Genomic DNA, 8,218 nt, shown 5'->3' with positions numbered 1-8,218 from the left:
CGATTCTGCATTCGTACACATCGTTTGTATTCAGCCGAGGAGTCGATTCTGTGTTGTTTATTTATTCTATTATTATTCTATTACTATTGTTAGCTTGTAAATTACTTTAATTTTCAATGGGAAGAAACTGTCCGGTTTCATGGAGATCACGGGCTTTTCCTAACATCATAAAGTACCTAATTTGCAGTCAATAGTTCCGCAGCATATTCTAAATAAATAAATAAGTAAATAAATAAATGAATATAATTCAAACTATATCGTGTTTGATATTATTTTAATCGGAAAGATCTCACAAATGCATTAGGAATAGTTTCATTAAGAAAAGAACAAAAATAAAAAAATTTTATCATTGAATTGGTATTAGTCACACCGATATTACGGTTCGGATCATATTACACGGCTTTCACGTAGAATGTTTCGGTTGCCAAGGCGGAACCCCCCATGTGGAGGGGATACCCACCTTGCACTTATCCAGCTTTTAAACGCATGCAAATTCCTAACTTTGCTAGTGCTACGAAATCTGGCGATATGACGAAATTTTGTCATTAGGAAAAATTGTTGTGCTAGTCTAGCACAATCCGGCTCAATCAAAGAAATTTCGAAAATCTCAAGTTTTTGATTCACCCCCAAGCTTTTTCGTTAATTTTTATTGACACTTAAGCTAATATCGACTTTTAACGCATGTGTCTCGCAGATTGTAAGTAGCACAATTCAGCACAACTTGCAGAATTCGATTATCTATCGCCGTTCGTAAGTTATACGAATATTAAATTTCGTATTCCTAAAAGTTCAACATTTTTTATCTACAAAATGGATAGAGATATCGAGTTTCTATCGACGGCACAACGTAGCACAAGTTATCACAAATTATCTAAAAAAAAAAAAAGTTTATTTCGGCAAAAGTGCGGGGCTAGTATAATTTTGTTTTTATTTATTTTTTAAATTGCTATTGATGTTATCGATCTCTCGTTTACGGCACAATTCAGCACAAACATAGCACAATACGGCACAAAAAAGAAAATCTCAAAATTCGAAAAGTGCGGGGTTATCAAAAACTTTTTTTTTTTAATTTTCTTAAGTACGCTTTGACTTACAGAGTTGCGGTTTTCGGCACAATACGGCACAAACGTAGCACAATGCAGCACAATTTCAAAAAATACAAAATTCGAAAAGTGCAGGGCTAACTTCACACACGTTCGAAATTAATACATTGTATTAATTCCTACTCCCTACTTAATGTATAAAAGTGAAAATGTCTGGTTTATGGAAACCTATCGTTCCAGTTCAAACGACTCCAATTTCCAATTAAACTTGCTTTTGCACTAACTATAAATAAAGCACAGGGGCAAACATTGAAAGTGGTTGGTGTTCACTTGGAGTTGCCATGTTTTTTACAGGTACAACTTTATGTGGCTTGCTCACGCGTATCAAGTGCAGAAAATGTATTTATCCTAGCACAAGACGGTAAAACGGAAAACATACTATACAAAACTGCTCTACAATAATTCTTTCTATAAAATTCCTATATTTTATGAGTATAACATACTGAGGGGGTCTAGGTTGCAATGCCGAGTATTACCAAACCAATTCTTTAATGCTTCTTTGTTAGTCAAAAACATAACGAATCACAATATCACATAGCATATGTCCATCTTGAAAGAATAAGCTGTCCAAGAGTGCAAATTTCATTAAAATCCGTTTAGCCGTTTAAACGTAGGGACAGGGAAGTAGGGATAGGAATAAGGAAGTAGGAATAATATTATTTGATTAAAATCCCGGGCAGAGCCGGGTAACGCAGCTAGAAACAAATAATTGTTGAAATCACTTGTGTTGATGATTAATTAATTTTAATTAATGTGATTTAAGTTGCGTTTTGTAAATATCTAAATATCGTACGGGCATAAAATATCAATTCTTCGCCAAGATTTACAAATCCTTTCAAATACGCGTGGTTTAAGAATGGCTATATAGAAAACAGGTCCCTTCACTTTGTCAATGTAGTAGATTTTTGTTTCAGTGCCAATTCAGCACCAACATGTGACATTTGTGGAAATGTTGCTATCATTACTTGTGCGTGGCGTAAAAAATCATTTTGCTTTCGATATTCCTTTGCGGAATACCATTTCTGTGAACCTTATGTTCCGTAAATTCACAGTCTTCATACTATTAAAATTGCATTTCTTGTATCATAATTGGGATAAATAATTCACTAACGAATAGTACACACAACGATATAAATTATTTTTGACGAAATCATCCTCGTCCGATAGCGATCAGATACATACATACATAAAAATAAAGAAACTGGTAGCCTTCTCGAATTTAATGTCTACTGTTTCTGTAATTTTTACATCAATTTTGTTATTAACGTATATTAATTTCCAAGCAATAAATATATATCTGCGATAGTTTTTGAGATACCATTTTTCTGCTGAAACTTCAAGGGGAGATTTCACCCCTTAAACTTGCGATTGGGCAGTTATAAAAAAATACGTGTCCCTTATTTTCACCTGCTTAATATATCCACCAAGTTTCATTAAAATCGGAGACGGACAGTTCGATATGTTTCCTTGTTAGTTTATTTCTAACATACATACCTATGAATCATAGGCTATGATTAATGAAAATGAAGAACACTGAAAGTAAAAGAAATATAATAAAATATTATTTACTTTTGTTTGATATAATTTTTATTGTAGTTTCCAATGATTTAGTTAAAATTATCTTAATAGGATGATGTAAAAGATATAAAAATTTAATTTTCCTTATTTGGGTAATTTATTCATTCGTTGGTGAACTTGTAGAAAAACTACTCCCCCTCCGATTTCGATGATTTTTAAATATATTGTAAAATTCGTCATTTTAATCAACTTTATTCCTCTCTGCATTGGACCTTCCTCTTTCTAATGAGCCTTCACCCAGCCCCAATTCTTCTCATATCAAGACGAAAAGTGTATTCCTGTAAACCCCTTTCTAGGCCCATTTTTGCCGGTAATGTTACCTTGCTGCATTACCCGTATCTACTTTATGCCTGCTATTTTGAGAGAGAGGAGAAGGTAAGACCATCAGCCGTTTTTGGTCAGCAGGTTAGGTTAGGTTCCGCAGGAGAGTAAGGCGATCATACCTGGACACCTGCAGATAGAAAAGAAACAGAGACTTCGGTAGGAGAGTTCGGCGATAATATCTGGACGTCTGTCGGCCGAGAGAGTACAGAGCATCTACTGGACGCCTTATACATATTAATTGTAAAGCGAACTACTCAATTAGTTAGAGAAAATAATGAATTTTGAAACCTTGTCAATTCTTATCCTTGTGCTCCTTTCTAATCTTAATAAATCATGTTTGTTCAACAGATTCCTTCGCCCTTCAACATGATATAGCTATAATATAAATTAAATTTCAAGGTTTCGAAATTCAAATAGTAAAACTTTAAAAATTCAGAATTCTGATTTCAAATTAAGTCCAATTTTTATCCGACTTCGAAAAGGAGGAGGATACTCAATTCGATCAGTATATTTTTTTTTTCCTGGCTTTGTTCACCGATTACTCCGAGACGGATGGACCAATTGGAACGAAACCTTTTGCATCTTCTAAAGTATGTCTCCCAATTGGTCCCGTTAAAAAAACATTCTATAATTTTTCATTCCGAACGGTTTTTATTGCAAATAAACGTACTATTTCATGTACGTGCGGTGTATGTTCACCGATTATTCTGAGACGGATGGACTAATCGGAATGAAACTGTTTGCATCTTCTACAGTACAACTCCCCATTGGTCCCGTAAAAAAAATATTTTGCATTTTTTTGTTCCTAACGACTTTTTTTCTAAATGTACGTTCGCTGATTACTCCGAGACGGATGGATCAATCGGAATGAAATCTTTTGCGTCTTGTAGGATATGTCTTCTGATTGGTTCCGTTATAAAAACATTTCGCATTTTTTTATTTCGAACGGTTTTCATTATTGCAAAATACGTTCTGGTTCAACGAATGCTCCGATTGCGATGAAAGTTTTCACATTTCGTAGGTCATTCCACGATGATTCCATTTCCCAAAATTTATGTAACTTCTTATTGTTAATAACTATTGTTATTATAATAAAAAGCCTATTTTTTAGGGTTACCCTCCAAGGAATATACCGATCGCGATTTTTCAAAGTTGTCCCTGCAAGTAAACTTCGTCAGTTTCTTTACCAATTGGTTGCTAATACGGTATCCTTCCAATACTGCTCGTTCCACTAAAAAGTGTGAAATAAAATAATTTTTAACAAAAAAAAATCCGACTTCGAAATGCACTAAAAAGTATAAAATAATTTCTATTTTATTTATATCTGTATTCCACAGCTATTAATACAATCTACTTAATCGTTAAATAGGATACTAAATACATTTCAACCTTTTCGGAGGCGGCGCAAAATTAAAAGTACCTGACTATACGATCCTGCCAATAACGATTTGATTGCGGTATGGCAAACTTGGTAATTAATAAGTCGTAAGAAAACATTCGAAACGTTATAGATACGGCAGAAAATATTTGTAATTGTAGCGATTGTATCAGAAGTTGGTAGCACTTCTGATGTATATGTTGTTGCGCGTGGATTTCAGGTGTCTAGGGATTTTTGAATGTTTACTACGTGGGTAAGGTGCCCGTGGAGCGCTAAAGCACTCTGCTCGCGGCGCGGGTTTTAATAAAATACACTTTGAATTTAAGGAAAAATAATAGTTTGAATTTCTTTATTCTTTCCAACAATTTGACTCAAGTCGGGTTGAAGCTTTGAATCGTTCTGAGCTTGGCGGTGAAGATCCTCGATCGAAGTTGGCTGCCATCCCCTCCTCGCTGGATCCTGAATCCTCCCTCAGGATCATCCCTGGTCCAATGGTGGAGGGGCCCATCCCTGTCCGGAGGCGGTTCCTCTCCCTGGCTTCGGTCCACCCTTGGACGAGCGGAAGATGGTGGTGCTCCGCCAAGACTTGAGAACGATTCTGTGGACACGTGCTAAAAGAAAGCGTGGGATCCAGAGAAAACGTAAGATAACAAAAGGTCTCGCGCTAGCGAGCCAAGGCAACCCTTAAGAGAATTTACGACCCTCTGTAAATAAACAGGATGTCGAAGGGACTTCGACAGTTTCAAGAACCAACATGATTTTCGTTACGAGTAACGAATTAGATACGGCCCGCAATAAATTAGTTTCTTAGAAATTTCAAGTGTGACAGTCTTATTTCTCCGGATTTCCAACTCTCTCCCAACACGATTACCCGTGTTGAAAGTTTTACAATGTCTTATCTATTGTTTGTTTATTCCTTTGAATTTTGGCTCCTAATTTATGAGCATTGATATAACATAATGCAGACATGCTGCAGTCATACTCTTATGGCATTGTCGCCATATTACATTTCATTCAGCGCTTGTGATTACAAGCTTGCGGCTAAATTCACACGATATTATACACATACATACAAGCGAGGTTCGCAACAATGTATACTGCATTTCACGAGAGACCATACTTAACTTGCGAAGCTCCACAGCCGACTCTAGTAATAGCCATGCTGAACAACGTGGCAACACCGCTCACGTGACAATCGGGAGTCCTATTTTCAAAAACAGAGTCCTGTGCTCGGAATTATAATTACCGTCTTTTTTAATTAAAAGCTGTAGTAATATACGCTATTTTGTATTAATTATGTATATACAATACATAAGTGTTGCAACTATGGCAAGTAGAAGTGATGTGGTAGTATAAAATTGTTATAAATGTGATATAAATTTTGTGTACTCTCGAAGTAGTTTGGTGTTGTGAAGCATGATATTTGAAATATTTACAGTGGTTTCAAGAAAATTAAGGTATGAAGCAAAATGAAATCATCTTTGGATCAAATTGAAACATTTAAGAATTGATAAACGTGTATATAAGTGAATAAAAACCTTGAAACAAGCGAAATTATTGGAACGAAACCAAAGAGGTTATGTGAAGTCCACAGAGTAGCCGAGAGTCTGACGACGTTGATTGGCTGGGAGTCTGGGAGTCCGGGAGGCAGATAGAGTAGGGTTAGATGTTGATATATTCAGACCGGACTCCCGCGGTGTTGCCATTTTTACTTCAGCACGGCTAGTACTAGAGTCGGCTGTGGCAGCTCACTAGGTCTAGGGAGATTTTTAATAACGTGTTAGATTCCCCTCTACAGCTTGCTTCTTAATTTGCGATCATATAAATGGTGGACAGAAATATATTACGTACGATAATTGATAAGGGATGATGATATGGTAAAGATACACGATATAATGAAATTCCTATTATTTTTCAAAGAAAAAATTATATGTTTAATTTTGCGCCGCCTCCGAAAAGGTTGAAATATATTTAGTATACTATTTAACGATTAAGTAGATTGTATTAATAGCTGTGGAATACAGATATAAATGAAATAGAAATTATTTTATACTTTTTAGTGCATTTCGAAGTCGGATTTTTTTTGTTAAAAATTATTTTATGAAATTTTAATTTTACAGTTTTCAAAACTCTAAAATCTAAATTGTCAAGTTTCAAAATATATTAAATAAATGCTTTCTAGAGATACAGTCACCCGTGTATTGAGAGCGCTCCTTTCCTTACATTGCTTACATCCATGGGCGTCCGTAAGGGGGGACAATCGGGGCACTGCCCCCTCCCCTTGGATAGAGAGAGAGTCGGATGTCGAATTGTACAGCATTTATTGTCTCCTTTGTTTGGAACTCCGTCTCTTTCTCGCTCGAACTATCTTGTATCTCGAATTGATCTTGACTCTCCTTTTCTTTCACACGGCTATAGCATACATTTGTTAATCTAGAAGTGATATTTTATATCATGCCCCCCCCCAAAAATCCTGCGGATGTCCATGCTTGCATCTCCATTTTCGCTAGGATAGTTTGCCATGTTTGGTTCTGTCCTACTATAGGGAACTGGGAAGACTGCATGTGTAAAGAATGTGGGTCTGATGCGGACTTTTGGCTGAAGCGTATTATTGGTGGTAATAGTCGCATCTTTCTACTAATTACACTGTCCAACAAATTTTAACTTTTTTTTTGTGTTACAATCTCCACTAGGTGATTTTTATAGTGTTTTGCACGCTGATTACGAATCTGCAAACCGTTTTGCCCCTATACGTACAGTTTTTGAGAAATTTGATTTTGAAAAAAAAAACATTTTTCCGATTTAAACAAATTTTCTGACGTAATTATAAAAGATATTGAAATTCTATTTACACTGAAAGATTCTGTAGACTTTCCTGAATACAACGATACCTATCTTTATTACATTGTAAATGTTTAAGTATGTTTAAACGATCATTGAACGCGGAGGGACCCCGATTTGGCACCAATTTTTTAGGATATTTTTCAATTTATCTGAAAAAGTAGAGGTCCAGCGTAAAATCGAATTATACCACGCGATAGAGCAGATTTTTATCTTGAAAAACTACCCAGATAAAGTTGCATCATCTATTTTTTTATCAAGCCAGAAAGCGTAATAGCTTCGCGGGACACGAAGTACCGACAGTGGCGCTCCGCGTCGGGACGCCGATGAACCGTCCTGTCGTGGAGCGCCACTGTTGGTACTCCGTCTCTCGCAAAGCTATTTCGCTTTCTGGCTTAATAAAAAAATCGATGTTGCAACTTTCTTCAGGTGGTTTGTCAAGATAAAAATCTGCTCTATCGCGTGGTATGATTTGATTTTTCGCTGGACCTCTACTTTTTCAGATAAATTGAAAAATATCCTAAAAAATTGGTGCCAAATCGGGGTCCCTCCGCGTTCAATGATCGTTTAAACATACTTAAACATTTACATTGTATTAAAGATAGGTATCGTTGTATTCAGGAAAGTCTACAGAATCTTTTAGTATAAATAGAATTTCAATATCTTTTATAATTACGTCAGAAAATTTGTTTAAATCTGAAAAATATGATTTTTTTTCAAAATCAAATTTCTCAAAAACTGTACGTATAGGGGCAAAACGGTTTGCAGATTTGTAATCAGCGTGCAAAGCACTATAAGAATCACCCAGTGGAGATCGGAACACAAATTCACTGTTGGACAGTGTTATTAGGCTCGTGTAAAAATAGTGGCGAGTGCGGGAAATCTTACTTGCCCTTCTGTACAGGATATCAATGTTTTTCGTGAAATCCCTTATAAAACTTACCTAAGGTGTTTAATTATTCACCTAACTAGAATTGATAAGCAAAAGATATCA

This window comes from Osmia bicornis, chromosome 3, assembly GCF_907164935.1.
Source record: "Osmia bicornis bicornis chromosome 3, iOsmBic2.1, whole genome shotgun sequence".
NCBI lineage: Eukaryota > Metazoa > Arthropoda > Insecta > Hymenoptera > Megachilidae > Osmia > Osmia bicornis.
This window is presented reverse-complemented; position numbering follows the sequence as displayed.